Genomic DNA, 25740 nt, shown 5'->3' with positions numbered 1-25740 from the left:
TTATATGGACGAGAAAGGAATGGAGGGTTATTGTCTGAGCGCAGGGACTAGGGGAGAATACGTGTTCGGCACGGACTAGAAGGGTCGAGATGGCCTGTTTCCGTGCTGTAATTGTTATATGGTTATATGGCTCTGGCCACTTATATCAGCTGCCCTGGACATTTTATGACTGTTTTTACTTGTATTTTATTGCTTGCTGTTTTTACCTGCACTTTAAAAAAAAAAACTATTCGTACTGTTTTATCAGGAACTGGATTGTTTTTTTATAGTTTTAATTTTATGCGTGAAATGTTTAAGTTTTATGTGCGATGCTCCGGTATTCCCTGGGAAACGTCTTCTCATTTTGCACTGCACAACTGTTGCTTTGCAAGATGACAATATAGGATGATGATGATTATGATGATCTCCTATGACTATTGTCAAAATTCAGTGCATAAAGTTGCAAATAATTAATAATATACCGATTCGCCATTTACTTTGGGTGTATTGTTTCTAAAAATCTTTAATATAGTAAATTATTTTGCGATGAAAATATATTCTTATTATCAGTCCCACATGCTGTCATCATTGTATTATGCTCTCGTTATTTAAACTTTATAATCGGAACAGCGTTTACCTTTGTATTTTTCCTGATGCGTGACTGGAAGAAGACAAAACACAAGCAAGTTGCAAGTGACAAGAGCTTGGATACACTCAATGTGAAATTATGATGGTAGAATGAAGGAACGGCGCTGGAGTGGAATACGCTAACATATCGAAGTGTGAGGATTTATTACGCATCAAATCCCATTTCCATTCTTCTACTCTCATGGATTAAGTAATTGGCTCTATTACAGTATTAGAAGGGGCAAGGATTTCGAGTAGGACGCTAACTGAAACATGTCAAGCATATCCACAATTGCAAAAAAAGGTTGTTCTTTGTCTCGTGGACGTGTTCGCTATGGAGAGCTTAGATGAAGTGCAACTGGACGCCAAGAATTGAATTTTAATTACCAATTGTTTCCTCTGCATCTCTCCCCTTCTATCCTTAACTCTAAGCTAGTAGACCTCAGATATTTTACACGGCAAATAACTCGAATGGGGAAGAAAGTCACCTGGACAGCCTTGACGTATGGGCAGCCCTGCCATCAGTGGAGCTGTAAAGAAGCGCAGCTGACATTTCCTGGGAAGGGTTCCTGCGGCATTGCGAGTTTCCGGGCCGATTCCGCACTAAAGCTGATCCACGGCTAGTTGTAGCAGATGTCTATAAACCCTTGCGTGCGCCCCTCTCCCGCTGCCCAGTCACGTAAATCATCGTAGTCTGCCATGGTTCCATTGTTGGAGATATCTCAGCAATAAACTCCTTTGCAAAATTAACTCTTTAAGTGAGAAAACCCCACTTGAAAACACTTTGGTACCTCACCTGCTAATTGCTCTTTTGATTCGTCTAAAATAGAAGGGCAAGTCAGAAAGGTAATGTACGGAGCGAGACAACCAACAATTATCGTTTACATTTTAATTTTGTTTCCTATTAGTGAGCCCCACCGAAGTATCCCATGACCTAATTTGTTTTAGTTTAGGTTAGTTTAGAAATACAACGCGGAAACAGGCTGCTTTAGTTGACCGAGTCCGTCGCGACTAGCGATCCCTGCCACTAGGGCCAATTTACATTTACACCAAGCCAATTAACGTATAAACCTGTACGGCTTTGGAGTGTGGGAGGAAACTGAAGATATCAGAGAAACCCCACGCAGGTCACGGGGAGACAGTACAAACTCCAGACAGACAGGATCGTACCCGGGTCTCCGGCTCAACAAGGCAACGACTCTGCCGCTGCGCCAATGGTCGATATGGCTGATTCTGGCTGATATGGGATGGAATGAACTGAACGTGCCCTGCCATACTGACTGAATGAAGGAACACTGACAGATGCGATCAATTAATAAAGCTATCCAAGAATACCAGGAAATAGTGCAAAAATAGCCATTCGCGAAACAATTCAAGCCAAATCAACATTAAACGTGTTAGGGATGTCGGTATGTAATGAGTGCTGTCTGCAAATAGTTCTTCTTGAGGATAAATACCAAACATAACACTTTGGAAGCGCACGAGAAACACCCGCGTTTGAATTATTCGATGAATGAGAAATAAAGAATGAGTTACGCTGCTGCATAAATGAATTGTGAGCGCAAGTGAATGTCAAAGAACAGTATTCTAGATTATTCATCTTACCAAGTTCCAACAACTTTAAATGCAGTGCGTCAATTTCTGTCAACGTAATACATTGGATGTTAGTTTGCTATTTGCCCCGGTGTTAACCACAAGAAATACAAAGAGTAAGTAAGTAAGTTTATCGGCCAAGTATTCACATACAAGGAATTTGCCTTGGTGCTCCGCCCACAAGTAACAACATGACATACAGTGACAGTTACGAATGATTCAGAAAACACTAAACATTAATAATAATAAAACACTAGACCAAGTGCAGACCCGTTGGGTCTGTTCCCCCAACATGCTGTTGTGGGGGGAGGTGGCATTCAGCTTCACACACACTAACTATCCCCCCCCCGCACTCACGCTAATTACCCCCCTTGATATTATATTAATATTATTAATTTGCTCCTTTTACCCCATAATCACCCTATCTACTGACGCATAGCCCCCAACTTGCAGTCACATCTAGAGAGAGGAAAGGGGGGGGGGGGTAGATAGTAGTGAGGGCAGATAGAGAAGGGGCAGAGACAGAGAGAGAGCGACAGAAACACAGAGAGAGGGGAAAGAGGGAGAGGGGGGTGGAGAGGAGGAGAAGAGGAAGGGTGGGCGATGGGGGAAAGGTGGGGGAGGAGGGGAGGAGAGAGAGAGGGTGAAAGTGAAGGGGAGAGAGAGGGGGTGCTGAGAGGGTGGGGAGCAGGGGGGGGGGTGGGGAGGAGGGAGGGTGGAGGGAAGAGGGTAGGGGGTGGGGAGGGGGAGGGGGGTTTAGGGGAGGGAGGGGAGGGTGGGGGAGGGGTGGAGGGGAGAGGGAGAGAGGGAGGGAAGGAGGGAAGAGGGAAGGAGAGAGGGGGAGGGAGAGGGGGAGGAGGAGAGGGGGGGAGGGGGGAGGGGGGGGGGAGAGGAGGGGGGGGGATGGGGGAGACATGGGAGAGAGGGGAGGGGGGGGGGGAGGGAAGAGGGTAGGGGTGCGGAGGGGAGGGGATTTAGGGGAGGGAGGGAGGGGGAGGGGAGAGAGAGGGTAGGGGTGTGGAGGGGGGGGGGGGGAGGAGAGAGGGGGAGGAGAGGGGGGGGAGGGGGGAGGGGGGATGGGGAGGGGGAGGGGAGAGGAGGGGAGAGAGGGGGGGGGGTGAGGGAGAGGGGGGAGAGAGGGGAGAGGGAGGGAGTGGAGGAGAGGGGGGGGGGGGAGAGGAGGGAGGGGAAGGGGGTTTAGGGGGAAGGGGAGGGGGGGGGGGAAGGGGAGGGAGGAGTGGGGGGGGAGAAAAGAGGGGAGATGGAAGGGGGGGGAGGGGAGGAGAGGAGGGGAGGAGGAGAGGACGGGAGGTGGGAGGAGAGGAGAGGAGATAGGAGGGGAAAGGGAGGGGAGGAAAGAGAGGAGAGGTGAGGAGAGGGGAGGAGGAGGGGGGAGGGGGAGGAGAGGGGGAGAGGAGAGGAGAGGGGGGGAGGGGGAGAGGGGAGGGGAGAGGAGAGAGAGAGGGGGGGGTGGAGGAGGTAGAGGGGGGGAGGAGAGGAGAGGAGCAATGGGGACAGAGGGGGAGAGAGAGAAAGGGAAAGAGACAGGGGGAGACAGAGAGAAAGAGAGAGGGATAGGGAGAGAGAGAGAGGTGGGGAGAGAGAGGAACCCAAACCCCCCAAACAGCCATTTGCTGGCAGTGCTTTTTTATTTCAAACTAACCATATTTTATTTTCAAACCACATTAAGGGTACTTGCTCACAGGTGTGAAAAAATTTGTTCAGTGTCATTCATAGTTCAGAGTGCCCTCCATGTTGCAGAGTGATTGAGGCACACCACTTGCAGAGACTGATTGAGGCACACCACTTCCTGGTTTTATAGTCCCTCCCCCTCCCTCCAGCAGGGGCAGCAGAGAGAATGGGGAATTGTGTAAAAACATTAATATCTCTGTCATTCATCATCGACTGGAAAAATCCTCGGCACACATGCGGCGGAGGGGGGCTCTGAGCAAGGTGGCCAAAAATGACGGCCGTAGGTGGCGGCGTTCTCTCGGAAATCGCTGCACAGAAGGCCAGAAGGTCAAGAACAGAGATTTAGTAATATAGATAAATGATAAACCACCATAGATCAAGCATGTGAACCAACAAAATACCAGTTCAAAGGGAGGCTACAGATTTATGGCTGTTGAGTACAGCAACTACTCGTGGATAAAAACTGTTTTTATGTCTGGCTGTGGCTGCGGCTGCTTTGACAATCCAGAGTCGCCTTCCAGAGGGAAGTGATTCAAAGAGTTTGTGACCAGGGTGAGAGGGGTCAGAGATGATCTTGTCCCCCCCCCCCCCCCCCCCCCCCCCCCCCCCGCTTCCTGCCCCTTGCAGTGTACAGTTCATCAATGGAGGGAAGATTGCAGCCAATAATCTTCTCTGCTGATCGGCCGTTTCGCTGCAGCCGTGCTGGGTGGCTAAGCCAAACCAGACCATGATGGAGAAGGTGAGGACAGACTCTACGATGGCCTTGTAGAATTGGTCCATCATTGCCTGTGGTAGATTGCGCTTCCTCAGCTGCCGCAGGAAGTATATCCTATGTTGATAGACTGGAATAGATTGTGCTTCATATCCAATTAGCAACTTTTCGGAATATGTATTAAAATATCCATCCACTACAAAGGTCGAAGGCACGTTGCAAAATTGCACTTGATCAGTGCTGCAAAATGCTTCACTGTCGCGAAGAGATCATTATTAAAGCACAATTAAATTCGGTTCGTGAGATAAGATGGTGATGTCTAAAACAGTTGTACCGACGACATATTAATCCAAATTCTTTCTTTAACTATTCCTCGTTGAAATGTTATGAGGGTTCAATTGCCATTAAATCATTGTGTGTGATCACATGATCTGATACATTGTAAATATTATTAAAGTTGAATTGATATGTTTGTTAATATATTGAACTCTATTCTCGTCCCTCTATTTGCTCGGGCATTTTATACGGCGTCGATGTTTCCCTTTTCCCCGTACATTACCAGCTCCATCTTTCGCGATACTCTTGCTCACTTGGGCTCCATTCAATGTGACATCTCTAGTGACCAGAACTCTCCTGGTCTGCGTTCTGCACCGCGACCCCGTTTCCAGGATCGCATGTCTCAATGGTGCCACTTCCAGCGTTGCATTTGCTCTAGGCATGTGGGTGCCATATTCGTTTAATACTATGTTTCTTGCAATCCATCAACCCACATGATACAATTTCACGCCTTATTTACCCGACTCAAATCCCCGATCTCGACTCCTCTAGTCCATTTCGCCATTTGAGTCATATACTCATACAGCGTGGAAACAGGTCCTTCGGTCCAACTTGCCCACGCCTATCAATTTGTCCCATCTACACTAGTTCCACCTGCCTACGTTTGGCCCATATCCGTCTCAACCTGTCCTAACCATGTACACGTCGAAATATTTTTTAACCGTTGCGTAAATATCGACCTCACCTACGTCCTCCGGCAGCTCGTTCCAGGCACCCAGTATCGTTTGTGTGCACACGTTCCTATTAAGCACATTCCCTCCCTCAACTTAAACTTGAAGTTTAAGTTGAATCTTGTATTCAGCATTGTTGCCAATAATGTGTCCTCCTGACCTATTCGACACTTAAAGCAGAGTTTTCTGTAAATTCACTTTGTACATCATCTTGTGAAAGACCTGATAGACTTTCATAAAAAGTTTCATTGTAAGGATCATCTAAATGCAATCTACTCCTGTCTTTTGTAAATGATTCTAAGTGCTGCTGAACTGGTTCTGGATTCCCCTTCTGTGACGAAGGGACTGTGCGAATACAGGATGTATTCCTCTCATCAACTCAACAATCCAGTATTTCGACGCTCTTTGAAACCCAAAGGATCTGTGTTTTGTGTCTCTTTTTTCCCCTCAGTGGTACTCTTGTCACCAGCACTCTTCGTGAAATTACCGCAGCTATGTTTACTGAGTCATTTGGTTTGGGTAGATTGGCTATTTCATACTAGACAATTATAGAATTTAGAAGATTGAGAGGGGATCTTATAGAAATTTACAAAATTCTTAAGGGGTTGGACAGGTTAGATGCAGGAAAATTGTTCCCGATGCTGGGGAAGTCCAGAAAAAGGGGTAACAGTTTAAGGATAAGGGGGAAGTCCTTTAGGACCGAGATGAGAAAAACATTTTTCACACAGAGAGTGGTGAATCTCTGGAATTCTCTGCCACAGAATGTAGTTGAGGCCAGTTCATTGGCTACATTTAAGAGGGAGTTAGATGTGGCCCTTGTGGCTAAAGGGATCAGGGGGGTATGGAGAGAAGGCAGGTACAGGATACTGAGTTGGATGGTCAGCCATGATCATATTGAATGGCCGTGCAGGCTCGAAGGGCCGAACGGCCTACTCCTGCACGTATTTTCTATGTTTCTATACTGTTTTTTATTAGTGACTCCGCCTATTATGTGCTTCATATTATCAAGAGCTTGCTTAGTTTAGAGTGGCTGCTCGGAGATGTAATATCTGCAGATCCATTCTGTAAGTATATTTAATCAACATGTGTTATATCTTGATGTATGTTCGAGTCGACTCATTACATTGTGCTCACCGGGGTATGGTCTGTCGAGTTCTGTATATTGAATGGGATTTTGTGTTGCTCTTGTTTTTACATATCGGGGACTTTGTCTGCCGTGATGTTAAATTAAAGATGCATTACTTACCTGCATTTTTCAGTAACACTTGTCGCGCTATGAAAGAAAGTACAAATTTAACGCATCATCTGCAATAAAAGTTTGATTCCATAAAATGCTATATATTTCAATGATTGGATTTGAAAGTGAAGGCTCATCCACATTTTGCCATATGTTAGGAAAATTACTTCACGCACTAATTCTAGAAGTCAAATTTGGAAAAAGGATATCAGAATGAACAGTCCTATTTCACTTACTGGTTTTTTTGAGAAGTTCTTTATTTTCTAAAAATATATATATATTAATTAACTGACTATACGTCAACATCAGACCATTTTATCTGAAGCTTTGTTAGGACATGGCACTGATATAATTGTTCTTGTTATGCTAGATCATGTCCTGTGTGGCTAAATGCCAACATAAATGGCTCACACCATTCCCACTTTCTCGTACGCCCAATCGCCTCTGCATCCCCGCTCAACTCCAAATCTACCTAATGACGAAGCATGGAGCGAGTAGATTCTGAGATCCAAGCACCTGACCGGCTTGACAGTCTTTTGCCAATTCACGTTTATCCGAGCAGTCTGAACGGTACTTATGTCTCCGACATTGAAATGTCATGCCTGCAATGCAGCATTAAAATACCTCTGTGTCATGGCTCTCCAGATAGATCAATTAACAGTGTTCAATTTCAAATGACAGTGGATGATCATGCGGTCAACAATATAACTAAATAACCATATAACCATATAACAATTACAGCACGGAAACAGGCGATCTCGGCCCTACAAGTCCGTGCCGAACAACGTGTTTTCCCCTTAGTCCCACCTGCCTGCACTCATACCATAACCCTCCATTCCCTTCTCATCCATATGCCTATCCAATTTATTTTTAAATGATACCAATGAACCTGCCTCCACCACGTCCACAGGAAGCTCATTCCACACCGCTACCACTCTCTGAGTAAAGAAGTTCCCCCTCATATTACCCCTAAACTTATGTCCCTTAATTCTGAAGTCATGTCATGCACGTCATTATTCTTCAGTTTGTACATTTCAATTAAGGAGGCGGCGATTATACCGCGTGAAGTTACCTGAATAGCTTTTGACTAAAGGCAACTCTGATTTAAAGGAAATGAAAATCAGATCCATGTTCAGTTTCGGTACAGCCACCTCGTACAGCCGGTACGTCAAATGCCATTTTCTACGCTGCCTGGAAACATGTGATAAGAAGTTACTATAGTAAACATTTAACAATTGCTCGGTTTTTCGGGCACCGAATCCTGTACTTCCTTCATCCCTTATAAATCATTCATACGTTCAGCACTAATTCATGAACTTATTGTTTAATTTATTGTTTCTGTAAAATTAAATATTTTTCTTAATTTAAAGTATCGAATACGTGATAGAAATAACTAGATGAAGCCATTATACCGCGTTCTAAGCTCAGTGGAATATACAGCGCATGGAAGCCAACGATGAGCCATTTTAAAACTCTCATCTATAATCATAGCATGTAATAATCTACCAGAGCAAGTATTAGCCATTTGCTTTTGACACTCTCGGGATACGCATGTATTCAACAACTCCAACTTTAAGCGAGTATCTGATGTTGAGAATCAGTGATGGATCAGGTTTGCATTTTTACGCACGCTGTAATGATCAATTCCGAGAGTGCCGTTGATGTGTGAGTACTGATTCTATCCCCCATGCAAAATAAGTTATTTCTCTTGGACTCCGATTTGATTGAATAATGGGTGCATAACGTAACCCTCACTGACCTTTCTTCTTCAGCTCTTGCAACTCTGAAATTGCAATGGAAATATGTGTACGGTCACCTTTTTATAGTTGAAATACAATAATAATTACAACTTATCCGATTAAAAGTGGTACCAAGTAGAGATTCAAAGCATGCACGTAGTGAATACATAAGGAAGATATACATTTTGGGCCACATGCCCTGTTTCTAATATTCTAAAGCGTTTAATGTTTTATATAATGCATCTGTTAACTGTTATTTATGTTAGATATAATTATGAAATACAACGGTAGATTCGTCTTACCTGTTTCCTTCTCAAGCAGTTGTTTCACTGTAAATAACACCGATACGGTGAGCAACACATTTTTGTATTGTACAAATTAAACCCCGTAACCATTTAAAGCAATAGTCAGACACGGTAGAAACACGCATCCATGGAATCTGACAATATTGATTTAACGGAGCAAAGGGGACATTTTTGCCTTCTACCTTTTTCCGAATGGTTGGCAACCTTATTAAAATGGGGTGCTGCCGTAAGAAATACATTATATAACCATATAACCATATAACAATTATAGCACGGGAACAGGCCATCTCGGCACCACAAGTCCGTGCCGAATAACTTTTTCCCCTTAGTCCCACCTGCCTGCACTCATACCATAACCCTCCATTCCCTTCTCATCCATATGCCTATCCAATTTATTTTTAAATGATACCAACGACCCTGCCTCCACCACTTCCACTGGAAGCTCATTCCACACTGCTACCACTCTCTGAGTAAAGAAGTTCCCCCTCATGTTACCCCTAAACTTCTGCCCCTTAATTCTGAAGTCATTTCATCTTGTTTGAATCTTCCCTATTCTGAAAGGGAAAAGCTTGTCCACATCAACTCTGTCTATCCCTCTCATCATTTTAAAGACCTCTATCAAGTCCCCCCTTAACTTTCTGGGCTCCAGAGAATAAAGACCTAACTTATTCAACCTTTCCATGTAACTTAGTTGTTGAAACCCAGGCAACATTCTAATAAATCTCCTCTGTACTCTCTCTATTTTGTTGACATCCTTCCTATAATTGGGCGACCAAAATTGTACACCATACTCCAGATTTGGTCTCACCAATGCCTTGTACAATTTTAACATTACATTCTGAAAACAATGGTTGAAGACTGAAAAACCATGTGCAAAACTAAGGTTCGTTGACACTTTCAAAGTATAGTAAGAACATTTGTGATTTGAATGACCTCCGACGACATGACAAGGTCGCCCTCTTACATTTCGCCGTAACTCTTCCCTTCTTTCCACAGACTGAAGTTACAAGATCAATGGGTGCATATTCGTGGCGTGTGTTTTAGACTGCAAGGAGAACAGAGCGGTAGGTAACAAAAGTAACTGACGAGTAAGTAATATCTAAGTTCCAATACAGAGTCAGCAATCTGCGTTGTTTGATTTTAATGATATACAGGGGAATTGAGGACCAGAGGACACATGTTCTAGGTGAAGGGAAAAATAATTAATAAGAATCTGAGGGGTAACATTTCCACACAATGTGTGGTGGGTGTGTGGAACAAGCTGCCGGGTGAGGTCGTTGAGGCTGGGTCTATCCCAGCGTTTAAGAAACAGTTAGACAGGTTTGAGGGATATGGACCAGGCCCAGGCTGGTGGAACTAGTGTAGCTGGGGCATGTTGGCCGGAGTGGGCAAGTTGAGCCGAAGGGCCTGATTCCACACTCTATGACTCTATATCTCTATGCTAATATGAAAGAAATCGGGTTCGATCCTTCCCCCTTGTATTTATTTTCTGTTGCGAATATTTAAATTTGGGGCAAACATTCTTTAACTCTTATAATATGTTTTACGCCTCACCTCACTTTGCGGCAGTCCTAATAAACAACGATTTTTGCTTGAGGTTAAATATTTTCCCATTCCTGCAGTCTTTACGAATCCGCAAATTATCATATGCTGAACACAGCTGTATGTGAGGTTTCAATACTTACTGAATTTTCTGAGCAGTTGTTTGCAATCTATAAAGAAATGCACACAACGTTGACTTATAGTTAAAATACCTTCAGCAGTTTTATTTCGTTATGCAAAATGTTTCTTAATTCAAGTTATACGAATAATATTTCGTGCACAGTATTTGATTTAACTTGCACGGTTTGATACACAGCACACAGATGAAGGTATGGAGGGTAGTCTACTTGCAATTCCGTGCCCCAAATCTAGCAAAAGCTCCTGTTGTCTGCCATGTTGAATGCGGTACCCGATCGTGGCGTCGAAGGACGAGAAGCCGAAGCAAAGAAGTGGAAGCCAAATAACCGAACGGAAACAAAGCTGAAAAGCCAAATAACCGAAAGCGTACAAAGCCGAAAAGCGAACTAACCGAAAGGGCGTGACGCCTAAAAGCGAAATAATAGAAAGGGTGGGACGCCTAAAATCCAACCCACCGAAAGGCCGCCATGCCGAAACGCCAACTAATGGAAAGGCGGCGGCACCTACAAGCCAACTCACCGAAAGGCCGCTGCGCCGAAACGCCAAAGAACGTACATGACGTCGCTGGAAGGGGGGGGGGGGGGGGGGGGGGGGGGGGGGGGGGGGGGACTTGTCAGCGTTTGGTCCAGACCCCGGCGTCTGTCACATCACTGGAGAGTGACTGGGCACTCTGAACCCGAGCACCAAGTTGTAAGCGACTCGTTATTGACAACCTAGCGACAGATGAAGCTCTGGACAAGATCAAATTTTTTGATGCTTACAATAGAATATTCTGAACGGTTATACGCATTGTCTGAAATACTGATAAACAAACGGCCCACATTGTGTTCTACCTGAAAATCTATCCAGGAATTCGCCGGAGTCTTCGGTTGGAAAGACTGAGGAGCAAAAAGATACAAAACGTAAATGGTGACACCAAAAGCTCAAAATTGAAAACATGTTCTCAGTATGAGGACAAAGGTACAAAGGACTCGTTTTACCGATAAATTTGTAAATCATTAAATTGTTCTCCTTCGAGCATGGAGAAAGATGTTTTGCAGATACATTTAGGAGAAATAATGGAATATTACCTAATTTTAGCGATGACTTGAGTTCTGAAGACGAGAAGATTAAAATAGGCTGATATGATTTAGCTACCACGTAGAACTGTTGAAGTATGTAAAATGGATGCAGCAGCTCGCAAACATTTCACATTTCTTATAAAACATATTATGAACAACTGCAATGGGATCATCTTTCCAAAGTTTGTTTCACGTTCAACTCTTATCATCATTATTTCTCGCCGTCACTGCTCATCAACATGTCCACTTGAAATACTTAACGTCCATTTTATTACACAAAGAAAAGTTCGATGGGCTGCAAGGCTAGCGAACAATTCAATTCACGTTACCATTTGCATAAATACATATCAAACGACTGAGTTTGTAATAGGTTTGGAGTTCGGCGAGAAATAATGGAGATAGCAGTAATATTCTATGTTCAGCGATGGCCTTCAACAATGTAAAATGCGTCTACGCCTTCTAGCGCGTATGCTACTGACTCGGTTAAGTAACTGAAACATGCTACATCCATGTAGAGTCATAGAGTGATACAGCGTAGAAACAGGCACTTCGGCCCTCTCATGATCCATTTGTGCAGACAGCATCATTAAAGTGTGGGTCCAATTGATTAAAACTAAATATTAACACGCATCCTATTGTTTTATGGCGTAGACAAAGGACATATGATGTACATTTGCAGGACGACATATTTAATAATTACCTTTCAGTTCCATGGTAGCTTCAGCTGGTGGTACGGTATGGAAAATTAATACATCGTGTGACAATTATTTTAAATGTAAATATGAAACAAAGTAAGTCGATTTCACGAAGAACGGGTTGTGATGAGGTAGACATATAGTTTTCTTCCAACACGTTCGCTTTGCTACGTGAAACGGACGAATAACAACATAACCACGTTGAGTAATTTGGTCTGATTGAAATGTATTTTCTCATATCGTTTGGGAATCGTGTAAATGACGATTACATACGGTTTGCATTGTAGGCTCCAATAACATGAAGTACATTTCTGTAACAAACCTCAGCAAGTAAACACCTCTCTCATAATTTTACTCGCGTATTAAAATATTACATTATAATTTGCGTCATTAGGTATCGTTCGAGCTTCTTTGGTCTAACGTTATGCGTACAAGTAGTGCTCCAGAGCATTGAGCATATACTGTGGATAGGCCGCCCTACCTGCTACCACTGCAGCTGCGCCTATAGTCAGATGGCAAGGGGTATTGGCATGCAATATCCCAGACAGTACAACCATATATAATTGGAGCAAGATATCTCTGAGCAAGGCACCCGATTAGGATGCTGTAGATTCCGAAAAAAAGCAAGAAACCCCAGAACAACATCTGGACAGAATACATTTCCCGGGAACCTTGACTTAAACCCATTATTGGGTTTGTTGATGGTCAGATTAACTACAGCATTAAGAACATTTCAAATGTTCATAATCGCAGGAGACATTTAGACGGGCATTTGGGCATTTGGGCAACGGCAAGGCGTAGAATCCTAGAGATCCGGATGATGATTGTAGATGGGCAAACAAGTCGGCATAGACGCGATGGTCCGAGGGGTTAATGTCTATACTGTGCAATTCTGTGGCTCAAGTTCTGGGTTTATAAAGTGCACGATGTAAATGTGTAGCTTAAGAAAGGACTGCAGATGCTGGAAAAATCGAAGGTAGACAAAAATGTTGGAGAAACTCAGCGGGAGAGGCAGCATCTGTGGAGCGAAGGAATATGTGACGTTTCGGGTCGAGATACATGCACGTTCTTTTCATCTGATGGTAAAACTTACAACACAATACAATTCATCCACAAACAATGGATCAAATAGTTACGCCATTTATTGTACAGTGTCATTATGTGGGTTTACAGGATTAATAGAAGCCTTAGCTGTGCAATCCCTAATTCAATTTGTAATTTCTTTACGCAGAGAGTGGTAGCGGTGTGGAATGAGCTCCCAGTGGAAGTGGTGGAGGCAGGTTCATTGGTATCATTTAAAAATAAATTGGATAGGCATATGGATGAGAAGGGAATGGAGGGTTATGGTATGAGTGCAGGCAGGTGGGACTAAGGGGAAAAAAAAAATGTTCGGCACGGACTTGTAGGGCCGAGATGGCCTGTTTCCGTGCTGTAATTGTTATATGGTTATATGGTTATATGGTTAATGCTCATTATTACGCGATTTACGGAAACATCTACAGAATGGACCCGAAAGATTAAAATGTTATCTTGTTGTATATTGCCTTTCACCTGCATTGTTAAAATTTCTGCTTTCATGTCCCAGGCCGGAACCCAAAAGTATCCGGCATTTGGCTCGCGTTCGATTGTCAAGGGGGGGGGAATCTTATAGAAACTTACAAAATTCTTAAGGGGTTGGACAGGCTAGATGCAGGAAGATTGTTCCCGATGTTGGGGAGGTCCAGAACAAGGGGTCACAGTTTAAGAATAAGGGGGAAATCCCCTAGGACCGAGATGAGGGAAACATTTTTCACACAGAGAGTGGTGAATCTCTGGAATTTTCTGCCACAGAAGGTAGTTGAGGCCAGTTCATTGGCTATATTTAAGAGGGAGTTAGATGTGGCCCTTGTGGCGAAAGGGATCAGGGGGTATGGAGAGAAGGCAGGCATAGGATACTGAGTTGAATGGTCAGCCATGATCATATTGAATGGCGGTGCTGGCTCGAAGGGCCGAATGGCCTACTCCTGCACCTATTTTCTATGTTTCTATGTTTCTAAGTGTGCCCGGCGATCGCATTATAGTTGTGTTCCCGAGATCTTCCGTGAAGAGAAACCAGTTTAAAGCCACCTTGGATAGATACAAAAAGCTGGAGCAACTCAGCGGGACAGGCAGCATCTATGGAGAGAAAGCATGGGTGACGTTTCGGGTCGAGACCCTTCATCAGGCGGGTTAGGGATAAGGGAAACGAGAGATATAGACGGCGATGTGGAGAAACAAAGAGCAGTGAATGAAAGCCACCTTCCTGACGGCACCAAGCAGATGCCGTGACAGGTCGTGCTGTTCTTCGTTGGGATATATTGCAATAAATTGCGACTGGATAGTTAGGTTACAACCATTAGAAATCACGTTTATTTGATAACGTTTATGCTAAGGAAATATACGAGTCCAAATGAATTCGCAGTAACTGCGAGAAAATGCGAGTAACCATTTTCGCGCACTTCGGATGCGAGCAGGCATCCAAGTGCCTGGTAGTTGGCATCCAACTACCATTATAACTTGTGTTTAAGAGGGAGCTGCAGATGCTGGAGAATCGAAGGTTACTCCTCTTCTCTCCGGAGACAGTTTCACAACCTCCTCAGCACTTCACTCCCCCTCCCACTCCGTCTCCGACCTCTCTGTCCTGGGTCTCCTCCATGGCCACAGCGAGCAGCAGCGGAAATTGGAGGAACAGCACCTCATATTCCGTTTGGGGAGTCTGCACCCCGGGGGCATGAACATCGAATTTTCCCAATTTTGTTAGTCCTTGCTGTCTCCTCTCCTTCCTCAGCCCCCCTGCTGTCTCCTCCCATCCCCCAGCCTTCTGGCTACTACTCCTCCTTTTCCCTTTCTTGTTCAGTCTGAAGAAGGGTTTCGGCCCGAAACGTTGCCTATTTCCTTCGCTCCATAGATGCTGCTGCACCCGCTGAGTTTCTCCAGCTTTTTTGTGTAACCTACCATTATAACTTGCTTTTCATTCATATTTCAGGCTCTCATTTCGAGATGTGCTGAAACTATCATTGATATATATATATATATATATATATATATATATATATATATATATATATATATATATATATATATATATATATATATATATATATATATATATGCATCATTTCACAGGGAATCAGTTTACCCGTTTGTAGAAAGAAAAGACGACAATGCTAGAAATAAGATTTGTAATCTTAAAATGATGTCATACCGAGATTTATTTGCAGTGTTTCATTTTCTGAAAGTAGATATATGGATAAGTCACAAATTCTTCCACTGATCGCGTACGAAGAAGAAAAACAGCTTTGTAGAAAAACAAAGAAGAAAATGAACTACATAAGGCATTTCCTAAACCGTAATTGAATCTATCCAGCCAACCACAATAGGAGACAGAAACACGTTGTAGGTGTAGTTTACACTGAGGTAATATCTATAATTTCAAGGGAAAGAAAAGTACAATTTCATGATGTTTAACTCAGCGGGAGAGTGATTTGACCGTAGGAGATAGGATGAAGGTGTTTGATGAATATACTCAACTACAAGGCATTGTAGTTCCACAAGCGAATATGTCCTGCCTCGAATATTCGCAACATTGTCGATTCTTTCACACATAACGGAGTATATGTTTACCAAGCCAATTATGTATTAAAGAGAGAGTTAGATATAGCTCTTATGGCTAACTGAATCAAAGGAGAAGGGGAGAAAACAGAAACGGGGTACTGATATTGGATGATCAGCCATGGTTATATTGAATTACGGTGCTGGCACGAAGGGCCGGTTGGCCTATTCCTGCAGCTATTTTCTATGTTTCAAACGGTAGATAGTGTAAATTAGCAAAATAACGATAGTGAATACATTAATTATAAAAGATGAATTTATTTACATTTTAGTCTGATGCCATACATTGAGCAATTAAAAAACCTGGCGAATTGGATTGTTCCAAACAAGCGTATTCCAAACGCTTGGGGGTATTGCGATGAAACACCGCAGAAACTCACCGTGCTATTCTGTTTTCAAATTCTATTTATTTGAAGTATTAATTTAGTCTTACCTGCCGTGAGTTCTTGTGCTGAATGAAATAAATAGATTTATGCAATAGAGCTCATGGTGGGACTGTACCTTACATGCTCATATTATTATCGTGCGGGCCGAATCACAAAGGTGATTTGCAAATGGCATGTCTCCTTACAGTTACTGGCAGTGGATGGGAAATGGCTTGGGTGACCACAAAAAATTATGGCTCAGAAATGGATTCAAATATTAAAATAATGGACTTGCATCAGATTTTTGATGAAGTTTAACATGGACGATGTGGATCTTATGACGGCGGTAGCATTTTGCTTCAGATTTTTGGGCTATTTAAAGTTTTTCCCCCTGATTTTATTTCATATTGCGTCGTACTTCGCTCTTGAGACTAAAGGGCCTGTCCCACGAGCATGCGACCTGCATGCGGCAAGCGCGACCTAAAGGGCCTGTCCCACAAGCATGCGGCAAGCGCGACCAAACCAGAAGCGCGGGCCGCGCGGAGGTCGAGTGAGTGACGTGAAGTTCGAGCGAAGTCCGCGGGAAGTTCGAGCGTGACGTACGGCGTCGAGGCGACTGTGGGCCGACAGGCCGTTGCCGCGCAGAATTGTTGAACACGGTCAGCTGTTCCGAACCCGGCGCGATGTCGGGACCAGCTCCGCACAACTCCATACGGCCCCGGCGATCGAAGTGGGACCCGCCCAGCGAGGTCTACGGCTCAAGCGAGCACGTTAGGTCGCACTTGCTGCATGCAGTCGCATGGGTCGAGCTTGCCGCATGGAGTCGCATGGGTCGAGCTTGCCGCATGGAGTCGCATGGGTCGCGCTTGCCGCATGGAGTCGCATGCTCGTGGGACAGGCCCTTCATGTTACAGTAATCGGTTTCTCTGTTTCACTGACGACTTTTCCCTCAAGCATTTTCCTGTGGTTTTCTTGGCGTATGTTCTCCGACCGACACCTCTGAGAGTTTCCGTCATCAACAAGTACATCATTTGAGGAATATCTTCCACACACATAGATTTTATATGCTTCAGTGGCAGTCCAGAACGCTAAATATGCAGTTGATTACCATCCCGTCTTCGCACTAAATATTGATTCTCACCAGGACGGGAGTCCGTGGCTGCGGTGTGTGGCGAACACAAATATACATGTTGTTCCATTTTATAAATATACACAAATATAAATGTTGTTCCATTGTTTAAAAAGGGGTCTAAGAGTAAACCTAGCATTTATAGACCTGTTAGTTTGACGTCAGTGGTGGGCAAATTAATGGAAAGAATACTTAGAGATAATATATATAAGTATCTGGATAAACAGGGTCTGATTAGGAACAGTCAACATGGATTTGTGCCTGGAAGGTCTTGTTTAACTAATCTTCTTGAATTTTTTGAAGATGTTACACGGGAAATTGATGAGGGTAACGCAGTGGATGTTGTGTATATGGACTTCAGTAAGGCCTTTGACAAGGTTCCTCATGGAAGGTTGGTTAAGAAGGTTCAATGGTTGGGTATTAATGGTGGAGTAGCAAGATGGATTCAACAGTGGCTGAATGGGAGATGCCAGAGAGTAATGGTGGATGGTTGTTTGTCAGGTTGGAGGCCAGTGACGAGTGGGGTGCCGCAGGGATCTGTGTTGGGTCCACTGTTGTTTGTCATGTACATCAATGATCTGGATGATGGTGTGGTAAAATTGGATTAGTAAGTATGCAGATGATACTAAGATAGGTGGGGTTGCGGGTAATGAAGTAGAGTTTCAAAGTCTACAGAGAGATTTATGCCAGTTGGAAGAGTGGGCTGAAAGATGGCAGATGGAGTTTAATGCTGATAAGTGTGAGGTGCTACATCTTGGCAGGACAAATCAAAATAGGACGTACATGGTAAATGGTAGGGAATTGAAGAATGTAGGTGAACAGAGGGATCTGGGAATAACTGTGCACAGTTCCCTGAAAGTGGAATCTCATGTAGATAGGGTGGTAAAGAAAGCTTTTGGTGTGCTGGCCTTTATAAATCAGAGCATTGAGTATAGAAGTTGGGATGTAATGTTAAAATTGTACAAGGCATTGGTGAGGCCAATTCTGGAGTATGGTGTACAGTTTTGGTCGCCTAATTATAGGAAGGATGTCAACAAAATAGAGAGAGTACAGAGGAGATTTACTAGAATGTTGCCTGGGTTTCAGCAACTAAGTTACAGAGATAGGTTGAATAAGTTAGGGCTTTATTCGTTGGAGCGCAGAAGGTTAAGGGGGGACGATAGAGGTTTTTAAAATGATGAGAGGGATAGACAGAGTTGACGTGGAAAAGCTTTTCCCACTGAGAGCAGGGAAGATTCAAACAAGGGGACATGACATGAGAATTAAGGGACTGAAGTTTAGGGGTAATATGAGGGGGAACTTCTTTACTCAGAGAGTGGTAGCTGTGTGGAATGAGCTTCCAGTGAAGGTGGTGGAGGCGGGTTCGTTTTTATCATTTAAAAATAAATTGGATAGTTATATGGATGGGAAGGGAATGGAGGGTTATGGTATGAGCGCAGGTATATGGGACTAGGGGAGATTATGTGTTCGGCACGGACTAGAAGGGTCGAGATGGCCTGTTTCCGTGCTGTAATTGTTATATGGTTATATGGTTATATGGTTAAGATAGACACAAAATGCGGGAAAAACATACTGATTATGGATAATCAGCTTTGACTTTGACTTTGACATCGGGAGAAGCATGGAGAACAGTGGAGAGACAAGACTTTGCCTCCCATCACAGTGAGCAGGAGATTCACTGTGATGGATGTTTGTGTAAATTGTGTTGGTGTGTGTCTTGGTTCTTTTTTTCTTGGTGTATGACTGCAGAAACCAAATTTCATTTGAACTTCATGTGAGGTTCAAATGACAAATAAGCGGTATTGTATTGTATTGTATTGTATTGTAATCATCCATGATCACAGTGAATGGTGGTGCTGGCTCGAAGGGCCGAGTGGCCGACTCTTGCACCTATTGTCTAATGTCTATTAGCTCAGCGGTGCGACGGTGGTATAGTGGTGAGCATAGTTGCCTTCCAAGCAGTTAACCCAGGTTTGATTCCCGACCATCTCAACTATTTGGACCAAAAGGTGAACTGGATATTGCCTCTGTTTTTGCCGCCTCAGAACCGACTTAGAAAAGCATCGGTTTTGAATTCCGAAGCTTATTTTTCTAATACCATTCTTAGAATATCTTCTCAGAACGGCTGCACCCATTCTTGTACATTAGCTGCTATAAATTCCGCTAGTATTAAGGGGCGGTTAAAATATCCCAGGAACGCCCATCCTGATAACTTAATTATATTGATCAAATAGATGCTGTGTTTCGTCTGATGTTTTAGCACAACCACCGTGTGCCCAAGCATGAACCGAAAATCTGATTCGTTCTCCAAATCATTGTATAATAGAAACTTTGGAAGAATTTATCCCAGTGGCGGTGATACCAAACCACCCTCCTTACTGCTGTATTTATGTTTGTATCTTTTGTCCCAAATGTGGTTGGTCACAATGCCCCGGCCTCGACGATCTCGGAAATAACCAGATTCTGCCCAGATCACACTTGGACGCCATTCCAGTAATCCGCCGGAGAAATAATACAAAATGCAAATTTTCTCAAAACGTGCGTAAAATTGAGACAATTCGTGTTTTTTTTACAGGTAGAGCTACAGCACGTGGAACGGTACGAGTTCATTCCAAGAGTTCTCCCGAGTTTAAAAAAAATCAAACTCGTGGTAAGCACGGAGCATTAACGTAGCCGGTACGTCGGAGCTCCGGGACGTCTCTTAGCGGCTCGGAACGCTAACGGCAGGTACTCGGGAAGACTCGCTAACGGCAGGTAAGCACGGGAAGACTGGTGAAGATTTTTCAACATGTTGAAAAATGTCTACGAGAGCCCCGAGTACCGACGAGTGGCCATTACCGTAAATCTCCGAGTTCGAATCAAGGCAAACTCGGGAGGGCTCTTGGAATGAACTCGTACCGTGGGACAGGGCTTTAACCCACAATTATTTCCGACCAGATTCCACAGAAACATCGAATCCGTATTAAATTCCATTAAATAAACTAGAGATGAAAATCGGATGCATGGTATAACAGTCTGCAAAACGATTAGTATTTGCTGCCCGTTCCCGCGTCTGCTTAATTTCAACACCGGCAGCGAATTATGTCCAGGCCCCAATTGTTGCACGCATCCCAAGTGTATTACTCACCATGTGTCGTACAGGGCTTGTGTAGATCTAAAATAGTTACATTTATTGGAAATCACAAATGTAAGCGATAAGATTTATTTTGAATGGTACTCCGAAAGTGTTATTGAAAACAAAAGTATACTAAACAAAATTGACGAAGAATAATGTCCCAGTCGCACTTAGGAAACCTGAACGGAACCCTCTGGAGACCTTGTGCCCCACCCAAGGTTTCCGTGAGGTTTCCGGAGGTTTTTGTCACTCTCCCTAATGGTCGAAAGTTGTTTCCGCGTAGTCGAGCATCTTCTATGTTCCGGCGATTTTTTCAAAAAATTCATAACCGGCCTCGATTAAAAATAGGTAGCCGCTTAAAAAATGGGTAATTTTTTAGTCGACGCCAGTTGCGATGCTAGTAAGACCTTTTTTTCACCCAGTTTTATTCCACCAGGCAGGTCTTACCTTCCACTACCTGCAACCTCCGGCAACCACCTTCAACTAGCATCGCAACCGGCTTCGACTAAAAAATTATCGATTTTTAAAACGGCAACCTATTTTTAGTCGAGTCCGGTTTTGAATTTTTTGAAATAATCGCCGGAACATAGCTCGACTACGCGGAAACCACTTTCGACCATTAGGGAGAGTGACAAAAACCTCCGGGAACCTCACGGAAACCTTGGGTGGGGCGCAAGGTCTCCAGAGGTTTCCGTTCAGGTGTCCTAAGCGGGACAGGGGTTTACACGTTTTGCCTGAACGTTACCTGCATTTCGAAAACTCAGGTTCATTCCTGTTGAGAAATATTAAACAGAAATAAATGTCCTCATGCGGGGTACGACATGGAAGATTAGAATAATGCAATTAACTTTCCCTGATTTACGTTGATTAGGATTTACATGAATGCTATTCGATCACTTTCAAGGCAATTACGAGTATTATGTACCCTTGCGCGTTGATAATGCGCGTTTTCACAGGAGGAACAGCGAGAAATTCACTTGCTGGGGATGAGATCGAGGGCAAGCGTTTGGTATTCGTTTACATCAGTGTCGCGATTATTACAAGACAGTTTTGACTGAGTGCAGCATATATAAACGTTAATAACGAATCCCTATATCCAATCCCATGTGAGACATCGAGAAGTAAATGGCCGTGGGACTTACTATCGCCCGCATAGGGCTTCGACATCGGGAGAGAAATGGTGCCGGGGAGAGAAAAGACTTTGCCTTCCATCACAGTGAGGAGGAGATTCCCTGTGGTGGATGTTTGTGTAAATTGAATTGTTTGTATGGCTTGTAGGAATTGTCTCTGTTTGTATGGCTGTGGAAACGGAGTTTCTTTTGAGCTTCACTGAGGTTCAAATGACATGTAATAAATATTGTATTGTATTGTATTGTATTGTAAGTACACAAGGTGGATTGTGACTTGTTTTCTTCTCTGCCTACACTCCTCTGTCCTGAGCGATGACCACCTTCTGATGCGCGATGTCTCTGAAACTCTCAGGCTGCTGATTACAGGAACATAATCTGCCAATGATCGCTCTAACTTTCAAATCCGGAGCCCAGTCTGCTCCCGCTAACGCTCCCGCTCCCGCTCCCGCTTTCGCTCCAGCTCCATTATTAGCCACGATACAAGAACCGGAACTGTTTTTGGAAGCTGCAGTTGTTCTGTTTCAGCAAATATTTATGAACACATTCTTATTCCCGATCCGTACAACCGGGAAGAGATCTTAAGCTATTTGCGTTTGTAAAGACACGAACGCAGTTGAAGACGGATCTCATAAAATTGCAAAGAAGAGTGGATGATTGAAGTAGCCCTCAGTATTCCGGATTGAATACCGATGCCCATATTAATGGGATATGTACGAACTCACACCATTAAGGACACGACTTTCGGTTCGATCTTGAGAACCTGCACCAATTATCCTCGTTACATCTCCCCGGCCCCACGTCCTCTCCAAAACACTGTCTAGACCATTGGTGTTTCACCAATCTTTCCTTCAACATTTTGTTGACCATATCAGACACAATATCTCTCAATCTTGCAATGGCGTTTCCTCACTTGTTTCTTGCAGAGATCTCCGCAATCTGTCCAGTTCTGTAAGGCGAAATAAGAAGTTAAGAAAATCAAAGGAGAAATAATTTCGGACAACTACTTTGGACAAAAACATCACAGTGGCCTCAAATGTGAGTCACAGTTACATGACCCACTTTTCCAAGACGCGGCATCATGGAAACGAGCCTCCAACTGGCTAAGCATTGTAATGCTCCATATTGTGCTGTCTCTAATGGAGAAAGGACAATGTTCTCAGCGTTTCGCATTGGCTGAATTTCAGAGGCGGCTCGTTGTCGATAAACTGCGGAATTTAGGTGCCTGCAAAATAACTTAAAGAACCTAAACTGCTACATCTGCATACTTTCGCAATGGTCTCACTAATCCGCGGAGTCCATATACTTCCTGCTAATGTCGTCGCGATGTTATCAATTATTTCTTAATTAAAAACATATATATATTTGTATTTTTATTAGAAGCGGTGTACAGTAGTATAAACCGCGGCATATGACAAAATACAGTTCGTGTACCTGTACAACTTCTATTTTTAATTTAACAAGGAAGAGGTAGAACAAGAGAGAAAGAGCGAGAAAAAGAAAGAGTGAAGGAAATAATGATGTGTAAACCCCTAGACTACCAGGTGTGCAGTCCAGGGGTGAACACGTGATAGCCTATAGAAAAATAAAGACAAAAACCCAAAACATAAAAAAAAGAGAAAAGAAAAAAAAGGGAAAAGAAAAAAAAGAAAAAAAAGAGAAAAGAAAAAAAAGTAAAAAAGGGGGAAGGAGAATTCACCTCTATTCCGCTGAATTGGGAGATTCCACTTTGCCAATTCAATGAGAAATAAATATCTCATTTTCGATGCGTTTTACATACTATAATCGGAAATAGATATCGGCGTGCGGTAAAACCTGGTCCTGAAATCCCAAGTGCATTTTCGAACACATTTTGAATGTTCGGACGACCTTGAAAATAGCGTTTGGTCCGGCTGCCTTGTTGCAATTTAATTTCCAGCCTGAATCGGTGTTTGCGATAAATTATGGTCGTATCATTGGAGAGCCTCCATGCTCCCAGGAGCAGAATTTACGTCGAAAGAGAAACAGGTTAAACGTATTAAAACACTTTGCCTTTGTCTTTCCTCTCCAGACTCTCCTCTGCAAAAAAAAAAAAAAAAACAGCGGAATCAGAAATAGTAGTTTATCTTTCCACTCCGGAATCCGACCGGTTATTCATCCATAATTCGCCTTATTTCGTTTTCAACCTTCAGGCCTATTTCCTCAATTTTACTACACCAAGCAGTAGGTTGCAGATGTTTACTGAGAGATACATAGAAAATAGGTGCAGGAGGAGGCCATTCGGTCCTTCGAGCCAGCACCGCCATTCATTGTGGTCATGGCTGATCATCCCCTATCAATAACCCGTGCCTGCCTTCTCCCCATATCCCCTGACTCCACTAGCCCCTGGAGCTCTATCCAACTCTCTCTTAAATCCATCCAGTAACGTGGCCTCCACTGCCCTCTGTGGACAAATTCCACAAGTTCCACAAATTCACAGTGAAAAAGTTTTTTCTCACCTCAGTCTTAAATGACCTCCCCTTTGTTCTAAGACTGTGTGGCCCCTGGTTGTGGACTCGCCCAACATTGGGAACATTTTTCCTGCATGTAACTTGTCCAGTCCTTTTATAATTGTATATGTTTCTATAAGATCCCCCGTTGATCTGCATTCAACCAGCACAAATCCTCCCATTCTATTATTTTATTATTTAAAAAGCCGATCGTCTACTTGCACTAATGAATCTGACAACATACCGAATTGTATATTAGGAAGAACTTTTCAATATTTTGCCTTCCACTACTCCTTTACATATCTGGCAATGCATTGACATCATTTTTGTTCGGCCATTACCGGAGGCTTAAAAGGACTGTTCAAAACTTTCCTTTGAGCACGGGATGAACTTCTAACTACATAGCCACAGTTACATCAACCCCAAGTTCCCACCGTATCCACCAACTCCCATCATTATTAGTGCTCAGCATATTATTCACGATGTGTACTTTACAATTTTATGTACATTTGGCTGAAATTCATTTTTCTGCTATATATGTTCTTCTAGACCCATGTTCCGCTCAATATAGTGAAAATCCCATTAAATTAGTTTAGGTTAATTTAGTTTAGAGATACAGAGCGGATACAGGCGCTTCGGCGCACCGAGACCTCACCGACCAGCGATCCCCGCACATTTACACTATGCCACACACACTTGGGACATTTTACACTTATACCAAGCCAATCTACCTACAAACCTGTCCGTTACACCCCAGCGGTATTAACATTGACTTCTCCAACTTCAGATAGCCCATGCTCTCTCTCTCCATCGCCTTCCCCTTCCCCTTTCTCCTTCCCCTTCCCCTTCCCCTTTCTCCTTCTCCTTCTCCTTCCCCTATAAACATATAACCATATAACAATTACAGCACGGAAACAGGCCATCTCGGCCCTACAAGTCCGTGCCGAACAAATTGTTTTTCCCCTTAGTCCCACCTGCCTGCACTCATACCATAACCCTCCATTCCCTTCTGATCCATATGCCTATCCAATTTATTTTTAAATGATACCAATGAACCTGCCTCCACCACTTCCACTGGAAGCTCATTCCACACCGCTACCACACCGCTACCCTATCTCCTTCCCCAGTTCTCCCACTAGTCTTACTGTCTCCGACTACATTCTATCTTTGTCCCGCCCCTTCCCCTGACATTAGTCTGATGAAGGGTCTCGCCTATTCCTTCTCTCCAGAGATGCTGCCTCACCCGCTGAGTTACTCCAGCATTTTCTGTCTATCTTCGATTTAAACCAGCATCTGCAGTCCTTTCTTACACATTAAGTGTGATTTTCTTAGCTGCCTCAACTACTTCCTCCGGCAGCTCGATCCGTACACACATGACCCTTTGTGCGAAAACGTTGCTTCTCAGGTTCCTATTAAATCTTTCCCTTCTCATCTTAAAGTTAATTCGTCGAGATGCCGCATTTAGATTTTCTCGCGTAACTGTACACGGCTTTATTTGGATTTACTAATTTAAAAACCTGTTGCCTTGCGTTAGTCAGGGTAAGGTCATCAACGGAAAAAGCGACATTTAGACACTAAC

At 43.6% G+C, this 25740-nt stretch overlaps 1 long non-coding RNA gene across 1 annotated transcript; it reads right to left on the bottom strand.

Moving 5' to 3' along the window:
* Positions 1-16390: 16390 nt before the first annotated feature.
* Positions 16391-21363, bottom strand: LOC129714846 (uncharacterized). The gene is made up of 3 exons (XR_008726418.1): positions 21312-21363; positions 20579-20605; positions 16391-16408 (listed from the first exon to the last, which is right to left on the bottom strand). It is a non-coding gene; the product is annotated as an uncharacterized LOC129714846 (long non-coding RNA).
* Between the last annotated feature and the right edge of the window lie 4377 nt (positions 21364-25740).

The sequence above is a fragment of the Leucoraja erinacea genome, chromosome 42 (assembly GCF_028641065.1).
Source record: "Leucoraja erinacea ecotype New England chromosome 42, Leri_hhj_1, whole genome shotgun sequence".
In the NCBI taxonomy this organism is placed as follows: domain Eukaryota; kingdom Metazoa; phylum Chordata; class Chondrichthyes; order Rajiformes; family Rajidae; genus Leucoraja; species Leucoraja erinaceus.
Note: the sequence above shows the minus strand (reverse complement) of the source record. Positions and strands in the feature narration are given on the sequence as shown.